Source organism: Pan paniscus, chromosome 1, assembly GCF_029289425.2.
Source record: "Pan paniscus chromosome 1, NHGRI_mPanPan1-v2.0_pri, whole genome shotgun sequence".
NCBI lineage: Eukaryota > Metazoa > Chordata > Mammalia > Primates > Hominidae > Pan > Pan paniscus.
The window spans coordinates 194,980,964-194,998,056 of record NC_073249.2 but is presented as its reverse complement, the minus strand read 5'-3'; the positions used below and the strand labels follow the sequence as shown (position 1 = coordinate 194,998,056).

Below are 17,093 nucleotides of genomic sequence, written 5' to 3'. Positions count from 1 at the left end.
CCCTGGTTGAGTCTGTCTGTCCTCCAGTTCCAGCCTCCAAAAAGCTTTATCACTTTAGTGCCAAATCTGCCAACTTCAGTGTATATGAACAAACGTACTTAAAGGACAAAACAAAACAAAAAGACCTGCCTGTCTATTGCCTTTGAAACCTACCTTATCTTCTTCACTCCCACACTTTAGATAAATGTCCATTTGCCTGCAACTGTTTTTATCACACACCCTCTCATTGGCCAGGGTGGTGTCATGGTCTCTGGAATCCTCCAGACTCTGATTCCAATCCCGGTGACCCTAGGCGGTGAGTTGATCCCTCAAAGCCTCACTTTTAGTCATCTGTAAAAGAGGGTCAGTAATAGCCTCCAAATAGCTCACACTGATTCATCACCACTATTGATGTCAGGGGATAACTTATGAAAAGTACCTAATATCCTTTGCCTGCCAGGCCCTTCCTTCCTCCATCTGGGGAATCCAAGGTCTGGGTTTCAGTCTCCATGAAACCTTTCCCAACCAACCGGCTGGAGCGAGTGATTCCTTCCTGCCTGCCTGCACCTCCCTAGTACTTCGAGCGATTATTTGCTGACTCTCAGCTCCATCCCACCCCACCTCCAAACAGGCTGCCCAATGGTCAGAGTCATGCTGCATTAGAGCCAGGGGGTTAGGAAGAAAGGGCATGGACTTGGACTTGGACATCACACTTGAGTGTGATCTGCATTGGGACTGTGGCTCTGCACCTCAGCTGCTTGGCCTTAGCAAGTCCCCTAACCTCTTTGAGCTTCCTTTTCCTTATTTATAAAATTGTGATAACAGTAGTTATTTTATACGAATGCTGTGGAGATTTAAGTACATAATCCATGTCAAGCATTTCACATAATGCCCAGCACTCAGAAAGTGCTTAATAAACGGTCCCTTCCTCTCTTCTTAATATCAGGCAGGCTGCTCTGCCAGGCTCCGTTTATTGATGGATTCAAGGTTAAAAATAGAGCGGCAGCCTTGGGGAGTAGGTCCTTCAGAGCTGGGAATTGACACCTTTGGTGCTGTGAATAGGGAAGGAGCCTGCCTCTCCCTTCAGGGGCCTCTCCGAGAAACACAAATCTTGATGCCTCTGGCCTTTCTCTCATTGATTTCCAGGGCAGGCGTGCAGAGGCCAGACTGCTCGGCTGGCAAGCTCAGACCAGAGGCTCTGCGATCAAACGCGCTGGCTTCTCATCCCAGCCCTGCCATTCAGTGGCTGTGTGACCTTGGGCAAGCAGTGTTTCCTCTCAGAGGATCATCAGGGAAACTGACAATGCTAACAACATTGATTTTTTTATATATATTACATATATATATCACACATATATTACATATATATATTACATATGTGTGTGTGTGTATATATATATAAAAGCAAACAACCGATACTGGCAGAGACCTTGTGGTTGATGACCAATCAGCTCTGGGACTCAGGGTAATGGTGTCCCCTCTCTGAGCCTCAGTTTCCATCTCTCTGAAACAGACACAGCAGCCCTGACTTACAAAGCTGTTGTGAGGATGCAGCAAGGTCATGGATAGCAGCTGCTGACAGCGGTAACGCCTGATGGGCACCTGAGTTATCTAATAGTCCATCTTCCAGTCTGAGGGTATGGGGAGACACATTTATTTTAGCTGTTTGTAACTATTGATCCATCAGCCTTGGAAAATGCAAAGAAATGCATCAACAGAAAAACCCTTCACATCTTGAGTTGCTAACAGGCTGGTCCTGCCAGTGGGTAAACAACTTCTGTGCGATTGACTTCCCCTGCCATGAGCTCAGCACTCTTGGCAACTTGTTTTGTTACCTAGGACAAGACACTGGTTTAATTAAAGCAGATCCTGAATTGTGGGCAGGAGCTTCCACTTTCCCTTCTGCAGGGAATCTTAGCAGTGATGTCAAAGGGCATAAATCTGACTTCCAGGGCCACTGAGCCAGCCTTCTTCAAGCAGACATGCAGGGGCTGGATGGTCCATGACCTCAGGGCCACACTCATGGGTTGTTTCTTCCTTTCCTTCCTGGGACTGGTCTATCAGGCTCCAAACCCCTGTCCCTCACTCATTTCTGACCCTGAGATGGATACAGAACTTCATGACAATAACATTAATAAAAATACACAATCCTGGCCAGGCACTGGTTTACACAGTCCCAGCTCTGGGATTATAGCTGTGAGCCACTGCATCTGGCCTACCATTGTTATTTTAAATCTTTCTTGACCTGAACCCTCAGTTCATTTTTAAAACTCTTCCTTTGGCAGGACAAAGGAACATGGTGGCTCATGCCTGTAATCCCAGCGTTTTGGGAGGCCGAGGTGGGCAGATCACTTGAGGTTAGGAGTTCGAGACCAGTCTGGCCAACATAGAAACCCCGTCTCTACTAAAAATACAAAAATTGGCCAGGTGCGGTGGCTCACGCCTGTAATCCCAGCACTTTGGGAGGCTGAGGCGAGGTCGGGAGTTCAAGACTAGCCTGGCCAACATGGAGAAACCCCATCTCCACTAAAAAATACAAAATTAGCTTGGTGTAGTGGCACATGCCTGTAATCCCAGCTACTTGGGAGGCTGAGGCAGGAGAATAGCTTGAACCCAGGAGGCGGAGGTTGCAGTGAGCCGAGATGGTGCCACTGCACTCCAGCCTGGGCAACAAGAGCAAAACTCCGTCTCAATAAATAAAAATAAAAATACAAACTTAGCTGGGCATGGTGGTGCACACTTGTAATTCCAGATACTTGGTGGCTGAGGCATGAGAATTGCTTGAATCCAGGAGGCAGAGGTTGCAGTGAGCCAAGATCGTGCCACTGCACTCCAGCCTGGGCAACAGAGCAAAACTCTCCCTAAATGAATTAAATAAATACATACACAACCCCATCACATTGCAGTCCTCAAGGGAGATTTCTGCAAGAGCTCAAGAGCCTTGGGCCAAGGCACTACATGCAAAGGCTCTCTTCCCTGCCACCTGCAACCTCTGCACCTAACAAGCGAGAAGAAATTCATGTTCTGCCCACGCTGAGCAGGATGATCACCTGAGGATACGAGTAACCCATATAGGACTGCTGTCACCAGGTGGGGGCGTTGATCTGACAGCATCCTATAAGAGTCCAGGCTCTCGATTCTCATTCTCTTGGGTTTCAGTCCCGGCTATAGCTTTGGGTGACTCTAGGCCACACTCTTAACCTCTCAAACTGTTAGTTCCTCAGTGTGTGCCCCTTGAATAACATGGGGGCACTGCATAGTCAAAAATCCACGTGTGTGAATAATTTTTGACTCCCCCAAAACTTAACTACTAACAGCCTACTATGGACTGGAAGTCTTACCAATAACATGAACAGTTGATTAACACATATCTTGTATGTTTTATATATATTATATACTGTATTCATACCACAAAGTAAGCTACAGAAAAGAAAATGTTATTAAGAAAATCATAAGGACGAGAAAATACATTTACTACTCCTTACGTGGAAACAGATCATGGATCATCATAAAGGTCTTCACAACCTTGTCGTCTTCATGCTGAGTAGGCTGAAGAGGAGGAAGAGGAGGGCTTGGTCCTGCTGTCTCAGGGGTGGCAGAGGCAGAAGAAAATCTGCATGAGAGTGGACCACACCATTCAAACGTGTGTTGTTCAAGGTTCAGCTCCATATGTATTTGTTTATTTGCGTGTTTATTAGTATTCTTGCTTGTAGACAACAGAATCCACTCTGGCTAGTTTCCGTAGAAGGAAAATTTATTTAGGGATGTTAGAGAAACAGGATCTGGATGCAGCTTTCAAGAGCCTCTCCAAGAAGCATATTGCAGAATCAGACTCATGGAGGACCTGCCACCACTGTCACTGACTCCAGGCCACACTGCTTTAACTGCCACCAGGCTGGCAGAAAAAGGATGCCCTGCACACAGCTATTCCCATACATAGCTCATCACTCAGTTGGCGTCTCAGGTGGGCAAGTATGATTGGAGGAACCAAGGTCACATGCCTGCACCCTAGCTGCAAGGGAGGCTCACTTGGCTCTGAGGAGGAACTCAAGATATCAGGAATCCCACTCCAACTTCTTCCACTTGATTGCTTTCTTGGGTCCCTAGTAAGTAGTTCGAATGCAAAAGAAGTTGGAAATTTTAAGCTAAAAACAAGTTATTTTAAAGAAGAAAAAATCTGGAGAATTTAATTAGAAGTAGTTCTTCACCAATAGACAGCCAATCAACTGTAAGTTCAGGCAAGCTGTCCTGCTGCATCAGAAATGTTTAAAAGCCTGTATTCCCAGCTACTGGGGAGGATCGTTTGAACCCAGGAATTCAAGGCTGCAGTGAGCTATGATCATGCCACTGCACTCCAGTCTGGGCAACAGAGCAAGATCTCTCTAAAAACGAAAAGAAAACACACACGCACACACACACACACACACACACACACACACAAAAGGAAATGCTGAAAGGATTGCTTTCTTTTCCACAATAAGTAAAAATCCTCCAGAAAACAAGAGGAAAGGAAAGGGAACCAATACTTGTGTGTTTATTGTGTGCTAAGCATTTTACATGTATTCTTTCTTTTAATTTTATTTATTCATTTTTTGAGACAGAGTCTCACAGAGAGGAATTTTTTAAATTGTTGAGCAGCAGTGAAAGATAAATGGTCAGTACAGCTTCCTTCCTGTGTCCCTCAATTAGACTGTAAACTCCAGGTAGGCAGGTACCTTGAATATCTTGTTCATCACTGTATCTCCAGCACCTAACATGGAGCCTGTGATGAAGAAACAGATAAAGGAAACGTAAACAATAATAGAAACCCCTCAACTTTGAGGCTTCTGGCCAGCTTACCGTCTCTCAAGGGGCTATGTCTCCAAACCTTTGGAAGAGCTCTTCCTTATTCATGGAATGTCCGTTCCTCCACACCCCCTTGCCTGATGGTGAAGTTGTCTCTGTCTTTCTATTCTCAGCTTTGACTCACCTCCTCCTGGAGGGTTTCCTTGATGTACACCTCCATGCCTATCACCTCTGTTGGCATCACCACCACATCCTTGCCCTAACAGCTAGTTTTGTATGGTAGTTAAGAAGGCAAGCTCTGAAGTCCAACTGCCTGATTTCGAATACTGGCTTCAGCTCTTATTGGCTGTTGGTGCTTAGGTAAGTCGTGTGGCCATTCTGAGGATCATTCTCCTCATCTGTAAAATGGGGCTAAAAATAGTAGCTAAATCACAGGATTGTTGTGGTTTTAAATGAGATAGTATATGCAAGTTCTTAGAATGGGGCCCGGTACAGAGAGAGAGGGAGCGTGCAATCAACCTCTGCTGCTGTTGCAATTCTTTACTCTTCTAGAACTTAGCAGGGCAATATTGTAATTGTTTTCCAGTTTGTATTCCCAACTTAACTGAGGCCTTCTGGAGTCAGGAACTGGAGTGTCCTTTACTCCCATACCTCTTCATGCACCTGCCATCCAGATCGGATGTTCACATAATATTTGTTGTATAAACTCAATCAAAGAAATCACAAATGCAAAGATGGAAAGATAAAACATTTAGGGTTTGTATAACAGAAAAATAACTAAAACTAAAATGTCACCTGGGAGTGGGGAAAATGGAAAATGGCTAATAGCTACGTGGTGTAAAGATTTTATGCACATCAATAAAAAATATCTGAGTTGCTAAGACAGATGGGTACAAAGGTCATGAGCAGGCAATTTAAGTAAGTAAATAGAAGTAGTAAGTAAAATATGGAAGAATACTCAGTCTTCCACAAATGAGCTACACATGATAGCAACAGTATCATAGAATGCAGAATTAAATATAGAACTATCCATAACTGAGAAATGTCCAATGGCAGAAGAATGGTTACATAAATAATGATATATTGGCTCAATGGCATGGTGTTCCACCATAAAATAACTATGAAAATGTTGAAACGAGTGTTTATGACATAGAAAGTTTGCAAGCAGATTGCAGAATTAAACTTAAAGCATCATCACCGTGTGCGAAATGTTCATCTGGGCTTGATCGAAGCTTGGCAGAGAATATAAGAAAATGAACACAGTTGCCTTGATAAAAGAGAGAAACCTTACTGAGTGCCCCCATAGCCCTGACTCCATGCCCAGGGCTTATACACATACGATCTCACTGAATCCTCCAGTTCTCCCCAGCTCCCTGTGAGCTAAGAGTCATTCCCCTTTACAGGTAAGGCAGCTAAGGCAAAGAGAAGGGCAAGAAAACCTGCCTGAGGTGGTGCAGGCAGTAATTAGCAGAGAGGCGTGCCAACCCTGGTGTGTTGGACTCCACGTTCGGTGCTCTTTCCAACTCATCAGATGTGTAAGATGGATGTGATCCAATAGCTTTTATTTCTCTTTAAACATTGCCTTTAGTGCTGTTTAAATGTCACTTGCGCAATTAAAACACAATTAAAAGAAAAACCAAAGCTGTCTCGGGAAGGCAGCTTAGTCTCTGTTCCTCCAGAGAGCTCCATGGACCAGAACCCCACCCTGCTCCTGGTCGACACTCATGGTTTTGCCCAAACAATCCCAGGACACAGCCCTGCTGAATTTTCTGTCCCTCTTCATTGGATTTAAAGCCCACAGGAGGCATCTGGCATTTCCTCCACCCCTCTCACCAAGACTCTCCTTTCATTTGAAGGTGCCCAGGAACTCTAGTTACCCGTGTCATGGGGACCCCAGTACTATTGACAGTATTTCAAAAAGCCAAATAGAAATTGTGCTTTCATCCTAACAAGGCCTTGTGGGCTGACAGAGTGCCCCTAGTGTCCTTCGTTGGATGAAAATGTGTGCTGACCCTGTGCGCCAGGAAAAAAGGTACAGAATCCCAGGTTGCTGAGTTTAGGGGAGTCAGGGAGGTCTCCCTGGGGAGTGGACTTTTCCAGCTGAGATCTGGAGGGTGAGTAGGAGTCAGCCAGGCGAAGAACAGAAGAAAGAGCTCACTCTGTTGTCCAGGCTGAAGTTCAGTGGCACAATCGTAGCTCATCATAACCTTGAAGTCAAACCAAAAGTAACATAAAAGAGAACGCACTGATGCAACACGTAAGATAGAAATGAAGAAAGAAAAATTAAATGAGAAAAAAATTTTAAAGTTTAAATGATAAGAGAGAAAATGTGAGACCCTGTCTCTAAAAACAATAAAATAGGCCGAGCACAGTGGCTCACGCTTGTAATCCCAGTACTTTGGGAGGCAGAGGCGGGCGGATCACCTGAGGTCGGGAGTTTAAGACCAGCCTGACCAACATGGAGAAACCTCGTCTCTACTAAAAATACAAAATTAGCCAGGAGTGGTGGCACATGCCTGTAATCCCAGCTACTCGGGAGGCTGAGGCAGGAGAATCGCTTGAACCCGGGAGGTGGAGATTGCGCCATTGCACTCCAGCTTGGGCAACAAGAGCGAAACTCCGTCTCAAAAAAAAAAAAAAAAGCCCTGAGGCAGGAAAGATGGGGAGCTTTCAAGAAAATGAAATGAAAGATGCACTGTGGACCACGTGTGGAGGCTCACGCCTGTGCTGGCTCACTCCCAGCACTTTGGGAGGCTGAGGCGGGCAGACCGCTTGAGGTCAGGAGTTCAAGACCAGCCTGGCCAACATGGTGAAACCCCATTTCTACTAAAAATACAATGACCCCAAAAAACCATATACACATATCAAAGTCACTGAAGAAGGAAACTCAAATAATGGTATCAAAACAATATTCTATAATATAATGATCCACATCAAAATATATTCTATTGGCCAGGCACAGTGGCTCATTCCTGTAATCCCAGCACTTTGGGAGGCCGAAGTGGGTGGATCACCTGAGGTCAGAAGTTCAAGACCATCCTGGCCAACATGGAGGAACCCCATCTCCACTAAAAATACAAAAAATTAGCTGGGCGTGGTGGCACATGCCTGTAATCCCAGCTCCTCCGGAGGCTGAGGCACGAGAATTGCTTGAATCCAGGAAGCAAAGGTTGCAGTGAGCTGAGATTGCACCACTGCACTCTAGCCTGGGCAACAGAGCAAGACTCTGTCACACACACACACACACACACACACACACACGTATATATGCTATTTAAAAAGTATTAGATTTTAAAGTTAAGGAAGATTCCTTTGAGAATCTAAACATAAAGGAGCAAGTTACTTAAAAATCCCAGGCTGGCCTCTGGCTTCTTTACAGCAACATCCAGCATTAGCATACAATAGACAGATACCTACAAAGTCATCAAGGAGAGAAAGTGTGACTCAAGAATTTTATTTTCAGCCAAACTGTTGTTGAAGGAGAAAGGCAAAAGACAAAATTTTTGAACATGTGTGGGAAGTTTGGAGGCTGAGGCAGCCGCACAGTCTGGATTTGTTGGAAGAATAGGTTTTTTTTCCTTATGGTGACCCAGAGTTTTACTTAGGGGTTCATTCACACATTTATCCAACAGATTTTTTTTTTCTCTCTCTCTCTGTTTTGAAACAGGGTCTTGTTCTGTTGCCCAGGCTGGAATGCAATGACGTGATCATGGCTCACAGCAGCCTGGACCTTCTGGGCTCAAGCGATCCTCCTACCTCATTCCCCCAACCCGAGTAGCTGGCACCACAGGTGTGTGCCACCATGCCGGGCTAATTTTTTTTTTTTAATTTTTTGTAGAGATGGGGTCTCCCTAGTTTGCCCATGCTGGTCTTCAACTCCCCGCTCAAGTGATCTTCCTGCCTCAGCCTCCCAAAGTGTTGGGATTACAGGCATGAGCCACCATGCCTGGCTTAAACAGATTCTTAAAGACTAGAGAAGGTGTTGGGCCCTGTGTCCGGAACTGTCTTATACCAAATGCTAAGAAGGGTGAGGGGAAAGTGTCTTTGCAGAGATGAGTTGGCCTTTGAAGGTGAGTCAGAGTAACTGAGAGGAAGGGGATCCCAGGCAAAGAAAAGGGCATGAGCAGTCGGGCGCGGTGGCTCACGCCTGTAATCCTAGCACTTTGGGAGGCCAAGGCGGGTGGTTCATGAGGTCAGGAGATCGAGACCATCCTGGCCAAAATGATGAAACCCTGTCTCTACTAGAATACAAAAAAATAGCTGGGCGTGGTGGCACGCGCCTGTAATTCCGGCTACTCAGGAGGCTGAGGCAAGGGAATTGCTTGAACCGGAGAGGCGGAGGTTGCGGTGAACCGAGATCGCACCACTGCACTCCAGCCTGGGCAACAGAGCAGCCTCCGTCTCAAAAAAAAAGAAAAAGAAAAAAGAAAGAAAGAAAAAGAAAAGGGCATGAGCAAAGGCAGTGGGCATGGAGGCACGGAGCAGATATTCTAAGGCAGAGGCCAAGCTGTCATCATGGATAGGACCTGAAATGTCCAGGTGTTTGGAATGGGAGAAATGGGTAAACCCGGAAGGCTCAGGGTTGGGAAAGAGGGAGAGAGCCTGGACACTGGTCTTTCAAGAGGCTCAAACTTGGCTGGACGCGGTAGCTCACGCCTGTAACCCCAGCAATTTGGAAGGCCGAGGCAGACAGATCACTTGAGACCAGGAGTTTGAGACCAGTCTGGCCAACATGGTGAAACCCTGTCTCTACCAAAAGTACAAAAATTAGCTGGGCTTAATGGCGCACGCCTGTAATCCAGCTACTCGGGAGGCTGAGTCAGAAAAATTGCTTGAACCTGGGAGGTGGAGGTTGTAGTGAGCTGAGATTTTGCCACTGAACTCACTCCTGCCTGGGCGACAGAGTGAGACTCAATCTAAAAAAAAATAAAAAGCACCAGCACGGCACATGTATACATATGTAACTAACCTGCACATTGTGCACATGTACCCTAAAACTTAAAGTATAATAATAATAAAATAAAATAAAATTTAAAAAAGGCTCAAACTTTATCCCACAGACAATGTGGAGCCATAGAATGAGTGAAGCAGGAAAATTCAAGGAGACAAGGAGATATCTTGAAACCTTTGCAATGAGAAAAGGTTCAGAGATTTTGTGAGAATTCAGCCATTCCCACAATTGCTTATAACAGTCATACCTAATGGTGCACACTAGAATCATTTCCTGCAAAGTCAGGAACAAGGCAAACTTGCCTACTATTGCTGCTTTTTGTTCAGCGTTGTATTGAAGTGTCCCACCAGCACAGAAAAAGAAAGACCTTAAGGATTACTGTGACCATCTACGTATTTTTCATTGCTGAGTCAAAGAAGGTGCTTGTATATTTCCCTCTTTCTTCATCTTTATGTTTTTCCTGGAGTTTTAAATTGTCTTTCTTTTGTTCTTACACTATCTGCCTTTATTACTGAGGGCAGAAACTTCCCAACAAATTGGAAAGGTGGATATTCCTATTTCCTTTCTACAGATAGAGGAGGCTCAGAGGAATTGGCAAAGTCCACAGGAAATACACAGTGGAGCTGGGATTCTTAATCTATTTCGTGGAATGACTCTATCAACCTCTGGGCTGGCCCCATGCAAAGAGCTGGAGTATGCGTTGGCAGATACAGAGGTGCGGTAGGTATGTCTCAGTTATGCGAACTTCATAAAGTTCACAAAGAAGAGGACAGTTGCAGGAAATCTCAAAGGCCACCAAATGAAAGAAGGTCCTATGAAGCGATGCCTGGAGGCCCAGCCACACTGGCCAACGCTCAGCTCTCCAAAGGGCCGAGCCACCTCTGTGCAGCAGCAGGGCTTTTGGATCTTTATCCCCCTGCCTAGAATGTTCTTCTCTGCTCTTCCTTGGGTTGGCACTTGGGTAGCATTTCCTTGGGTTGCTCAAGGCTTTGTTACCAAGTCAGGGTCCCACCTTCCCTAGGCAGAATGCTTCATGGAGGCTCCCCATGCCTTGTGCAAATGGGGGTCTATCGTATCAGGTCATCAGACTAGTCCATTCCTGTCGCAGCTTTGGGACTAGTGGACACCATCTCTGGCCCTTGCAGAATACATGAAATGAAGCACTTGGAAAATTCCATGTTAATCAGCACCTGGAAGCAGAGAACTTCTTTCTGAGCATAAGTGAGAAGCCCTCAAGGGCTCCCAGAAATACCTGGCTCCTCTCCCTCTCTCTCTCTCTCTCTCTCTCAACCACCACATCTAATCATCTATTTACTCAATACATTGTGTGAGCACTTCCCCGGTGCCAGCCTGTGCTAAGCACTGAACACCAGGGCAGGCTGTTCCTGGCACAAGGGCACACAGCCCAGGGGCAAGTAGGGCTGAGATCCAGCCCAGGGACCGTTTGCCAAGCTGTGGGCTCAGAGAGCAGCATCTGCCCCCAAAGGATTCCTTTTTCTAATTCCCTCAAAAGCACTGCATGCGCTGGCTGCAGCCCTGCACATTAATCAATTAAACCCACATGGTCCCTGCCCTTGTGGAGCTCCAGTCCAGTGCAAGACAGACACATAATTAAACAATTAAACATATAATTAGAATTCACCCTTATTTTGCTGGTGAGGAGACTGGGTTTCCTAGAAACTAAGTGACTTAAACAGTGAGTGACAGGGTCAGGGTTCAAACTCTCGTCTCCTGGCTCCAAAGCCACATTCTGTTCTACAGCATGATAGAGGCATTTGAGCTACATCAGTATTCATTCTGAGCATCAGCCCTGATCTCCAGCATTTCAGATTCTCCCTCTTTCTGACCCATTTGATTACAAGCTCTGGTTCCCCTGATCCTGAAGGTCCCTCCTCTTGACCTTGCCAGCTCCTTCAGCTCATCCCAGCCTCTCTTCTCCCTCTGGCTGCCAAACCTCTAACTTGGATCCACCTGCTTCCTGTTGCCAAGGCTTGCAACAGTGAATGACTCTTGGAGCTGGTACTTCCTGTCCCAGGTATCTTTTGGAGCCAGTCATGCATCCCAGAGGCTGGGCTGGGGATAGAACTGAGCAACAGTCCCTGGGCCATACTCAGAATTCCATTCCCAGTGGCAACACAAGCCATCACAAATCTAGGAATAAGCTGAAATGAATAAAATTATGAAACTTTACTGAAGGTCATAAAAGGCGATCTGAATCAACAGAGAGACATGCCATGCTCCTGGGTGGAAAAATTCAGTACTATAAAGATGTCATTTCTCTTCGGAGTAATCTACAAATGTAATGTGATTCCAATCAAAATAGCAAAGGCATTTTTTGGCCAGGCATGGTGGCTCACACCTGTAATCCCAATGCTTCTGGAGGCCAAGGTGGGAGGACCACTTGAGGCCAGGAATTTGAGACCAGCTTGGGCAACATAGCAAGACCTTGTCTCTAAAAAAAAAAAAATTTAATTAGCTGGGCATAGGCCAGGCATGGTGGCTCACACCTGTAATCCCAGCACTTTGGGAGGCTGAGGCAGGCGGATCACCTGAGGTCAGAAGTTCAAGACCAGCCTGGATAACGTGGTGAAACCCCATTTCTACTAAAAATACAAAAAATTAGCTGGGTGTGGTGGCGTGTGCCTGTCATCCCAGCTACTCAGGAGGCTGAGGCAGAATCGCTTGAACCCGGGAGACAGAGGTTGCAGTGAGCCGAGATTGCACCATTGCACTCCAGCTTGGGCAACAAGAGTGAAGCGAAACTCCGTCTCAAAAAAAAAAAAAAAAGCTGGGCATGGTGGCAGGAGCCTGTAGTCTCAGCTACTAAGGATGCTAAGGCAAGAGGCTCCCTTGAGCCCAGGAGTTCAAGGCTGTAGTGAGCCCTGATCACACCACGTATTCCAGCCTGGGAGAGACAGAGCAATATCCTGTCTCTAAAAAAATTAAAAATAAAGACATTTTAAATGGAATTTGACAAGCTGATTCTCAGGTTAATCCGGAAAGAAAAAAAATACAAAGAGAATACACAACAACAGAATATCCAAGAAAAAATTTTCAGTAGTTTTTATTGTGGTAAAATATATGTAACGTAATATTTATCATTTAAACCATTTTTAAGTGTACAGTTCAGTGGCATTCAGTACCTTCACACTGATGTATAACCACATCACCACCATCCATCTCCAGAACTTTCCATCTTCCCAACTGAAACTGTGTAGCCATAAACACCAACTCCCCATTCTCCCTTCCCCACAAGAAAAAAATTTTAATGAATAAAAACGAGAAAACTGTCAAGCCAGAAATAAAGATACCTTATAAAACAAGATAAATTCTATCTATCAATCATAATTGTAGCATTTCAAATCCATGAGGAAAAGATAGACTATTTAATAAATGGCATTAGGACAAATGGCTCTCCAATTTTAAAAATAGAAAATTTGAACTCTACCTCACACCAGACACACAAAGTCCCTTGAATTTAAAGAACTCAATGTAAAAAAAACAAAACCCATAAAATCATTAGAAGAAAAGTAAGAAAGGTGGACAGATTTGACTACATAAAAACATTTAACTTCTGAATGACAGAAGACTCGATGAGCAAAGTTAAAAGATGAATAACAGGCGGGGAAAACAAACCCACCATAGACATGCAGAAATGGAACAAAAACATATCTTGAAATAATAACAATTTTGCTTTTATTTTTCCCACTTCCTCACATCAATCAGAGATTTAAAATTACCTCCAGGAGAATTTGTGCTTTTATAGCAGGAATATAAAGAGAGAGAAACAGTCAGTGTTTGGATGTCATTGTTTTTTTAACTTTCTGGATAGTCTACTGAAGCCCACATCAGAAATCACACTTTTGAAAGGCAAAGTCTTTTGATTTGCAAGAGGCTGCTTTTGCTGAGAGAAGAAAATGCTCTTGAAAATCAAAAGGGAAGGCCTTCGAGGAAGCTGAAGGTAAAATTTATGCCTTAACGATGGATTGAGAGGGAATGGAGAAGACCCAGGTCGTGTCTCCCCTAGGGAAGTAAATGGGGTCACTGAGCTGGGAAAGAGAAAGGCAGTAGGAGTGAGAGTGACCTTGGAAGAGGTCAGGGGGATCCGGGATGGGGAACTGGACCTGTGGGACCCAAGGAGAGGAGTGGAGTCAGTGCCCAGAGACAGCTAAGTCCACTCCGTCACCACTACTGGGGAGCTTCCTGGGGACTGGGCCATCACCAGCAGACCTTCTTCTGTGAGCACTCAGCTGGATACCACAGGCCACCTTGGCTGAAGAGCCACATTAGTCTTTGTATTAATCCATTCTCTCATTGCTATAAAGAACTACCCGAGACTGGGTAATTTATAAAGAAAAGAGGTTTAATTGACTCATGGCTCTGAAGGCTGTACAGGAAGCATGGCTGGGGAGGCCTCAGGAAACTTAAAATCATGGCAGAAGGTGAAGGGAAAGCAAGCACATCTTACGTGGTCAGAAAAGGAGGAAGAGAGTGAAGGGGAGGTGCTACACACTTTTAAACAACCAGATCTCATGAGAACTCACTATCACGAGAACAGCAAGGGGGATGTCCACCCCATGATCCAATCACCTTCCACCAGACCCCTCCTCCAATATTGGGGATTACAATTCAACATGAGATTTAGGGGGGGACACAAATCCAAACCATATCAGCCATTCAGCTCTGCACTGTCTGACGAGGGCCTTCATTGACAGCTGTCTGGAGTGCTCAGCAGGAGTGATACCTACTCATGTCCTGATACTTTGCTGAGGACCCCCATCCACACTTATCCCTAGTAATGCCTTCCCTTTTCACATGGCTCAGGACATTCACCAGCCTCCCAAACCAAGGGTGGGATCTTTGATACCCACAGAGGAGGCAGTAATATGGAGTGAAGACTGCCTGCAAGCTATCCTTGGGTAGAACTAGATAATGGTATAATCTACCCTGGTTAAAGTGATCCACAATATATAAAGAGTTCCTATAAATCAACAAAAAGGAGGCCAACAACATAATAATTAAATTGGCAAAAGATATGGAAAAGAGAATTCACAGAAGAAATACAGATGTCTGATAAGTATATGAAAAGATGTTCAGTGACTGTTATAATTAGAAAAATGCAAGTTAAAACAACAATAAGATATATTTTGCTTAGCAAACTGGCAAAAATTTAAAAGGCAGATAAGGGAAAAAAGCACCTTCCTTTGCCATCGGTGGAATTATCCATGGGTGAAGGCTTAGTAAAGGGCAATTTTGTAATTCTATTGAAATTTTAAATGTGTACACTTTTAAACCCAACAATTCCACTTCAACCAAAATGTCCAACCAGGGGATGGCTGAGAAAGTCATGAGCAAAGGGGCCTGTCCGACATGTGTGTGTAGAATGGTTTTGCAACATCATTGTTATGAAAAACTGGATTGGGAGTAAAGTTGGGGATGTTGCCATTTAGGTGGTGATCATGATAGGCTGGACTGAGAACACGATCCTTGAGTGACCCATAAAAGAGGTGAGAAGTGACCCATGCATACTTTTGGGAGAAGACATTCCAGGAAAAGGGAATAGCCAGTGTAAGGCCCTTGGGGGAGGTGGAAGCCCATGCCTAGCATGTTTGGGAAAGTGACGCCACTGTAGCTGGAGCAGAGTGGCAGGGAGGAGGGAGGGGGACTGGGAGGAGGGCACGCCAGGGAGATCCCCAGAGGGGAGGTGGAACCAGTAGGCACATCACTCAGGGCCTTGCAGGCCATTGTAAAGGTGCTTTGGTTTTGCTTAGAAACTGGAAGCCACTGAAGGGATTTATTATTTAGATTAAAAAAGCAGAATGTAAAATCAAAGTATAGGATGCTATATTGAAAAAGTCATTTTAAAAGGTTGAAAGGGAATCATCAAAATTGACCACAGCTGCCGAATTAGGGTGAAGGGATTATGAATTTTTTCCTCTATCCAACTTAATGTTTCTGTGTTGCACGTTTGTGATTAAAATATGTTTCTAAGAGTTTTTAAAGTTGTGGTGGGTTTTGTTTTGTTTTGTCTTGAAAACTGACTCTCGATAGGAAGGCAGAAAACTATTATGAGGGGCCGGGCACAGTGGCTCACGCCTGTAATCCCAGCACTTTGGGAGGCCGAGGCAGGCAGATCACTTGAGGTCACGAGTTCGAGACCAGCCTGGCCAACCTGGCAAAACCCCATCTCTACCAAAAATACAAAACTTAGCCGGGCATGGTGGTGTGCGCCTGTAATCCCAGCTACTTGGGAGGCTGAGACAGGAGAATTGCTTAAACCTGGGAGGCGGAGGTTGCAGTGAGCCAAGATTCCGCCACTGCACTCCGGCCTGGGTGACAGAGCGAGACTCCATCAAAAAAGAAAAGAAAAAGAAAACTATTGTGAAGGAGGAGGAGGTGTGCAAAAAGCAATGGAGTTAGAGGCAGGTGGAGGGCGGGGCCAGGACCGAGACAGAAGTGGGGCCAGGGGTAGGGAAACTGGTACAGAGGTCGGGGGGAGGGAGAGAGGGGGACACTGAGGCAGACAGAGAGTTGGGAAAAGTGAGACCAAGAGAAGCAGAGGTGAGAAATAGGGAGAGACAGAGACCAGGACAAGGGCAGAGGCCCGTGGAGGAGGCCACCTCCATGGTACTCCCTTCAGGATCTCAACACCCCATCAACCTCTCGAGACCCCTGTAAGACCCACGGGCCCAGGTGCCCGATCCAGGCAGCCCAGCAATGGCCCATCCTCCAGCCCCACTCCAGCATCTCAGGGTCTGGGAACTCAGGAGCCATTGGTGCTGCTTGGATGACCTTAAGCAGGGAAGTGGCATGACCAAGCTCAAGTGTCACAGAGCCCCTGTCTGCGAGGAGGAAATGGGTTGGGTCCAGGAAAACCACTCTGAGAAATATCGGGTACTTCTAAGAGCAAGGCAGGGCTACAAAGCGCTTTCATATCACCTGCGCACACACACACGTGTGCACACACGCACACCCACACATCTTGGGGGGGGCCCACACATCCGTTACAGCCCACACAGAGAAATTCCAGTATGTGGTAAGGGCCAGAACTCTTACAACTGCTGGAGGCAGCCAGCAAGGCCGGAAGTGCACCTGCAGCAGGAACTCATCTGCTGAGACACTGTCCAGACCCTGGCGGGGCGCTCCTCACACCTGCTTGGCCCAGTTAACTCAGGGCATCCAGGGGGACAGTTGCGTGCACCCTGCTTGAACCCCATTTCAAATGCGCCCTGCAGCTTCCCTCAGCTTTTCTGCCTCCGGGCTTTCTTCTCAGCTGCAGAAGGCCACTCAACCCTCCAGCAGACACAGCTTGGAAGTCCAGGAAGCTGATGTCCCTGCGGCAGCCCTCAGCAATGAGGGACTGGAATCATGGATAAAT

At 45.8% G+C, this 17,093-nt stretch overlaps 1 long non-coding RNA gene across 1 annotated transcript in view; it reads right to left on the bottom strand.

Moving 5' to 3' along the window:
- Nucleotides 1–4,505: 4,505 nt before the first annotated feature.
- Nucleotides 4,506–17,093, bottom strand: part of LOC134728907 (uncharacterized) — a 31,584-nt gene continuing 18,996 nt past the window's right edge. The window contains exon 3 of the long non-coding RNA XR_010109771.1: nucleotides 4,506–4,741. This is a non-coding gene — a long non-coding RNA (uncharacterized LOC134728907). The remainder of the gene's footprint in view (nucleotides 4,742–17,093) is intronic.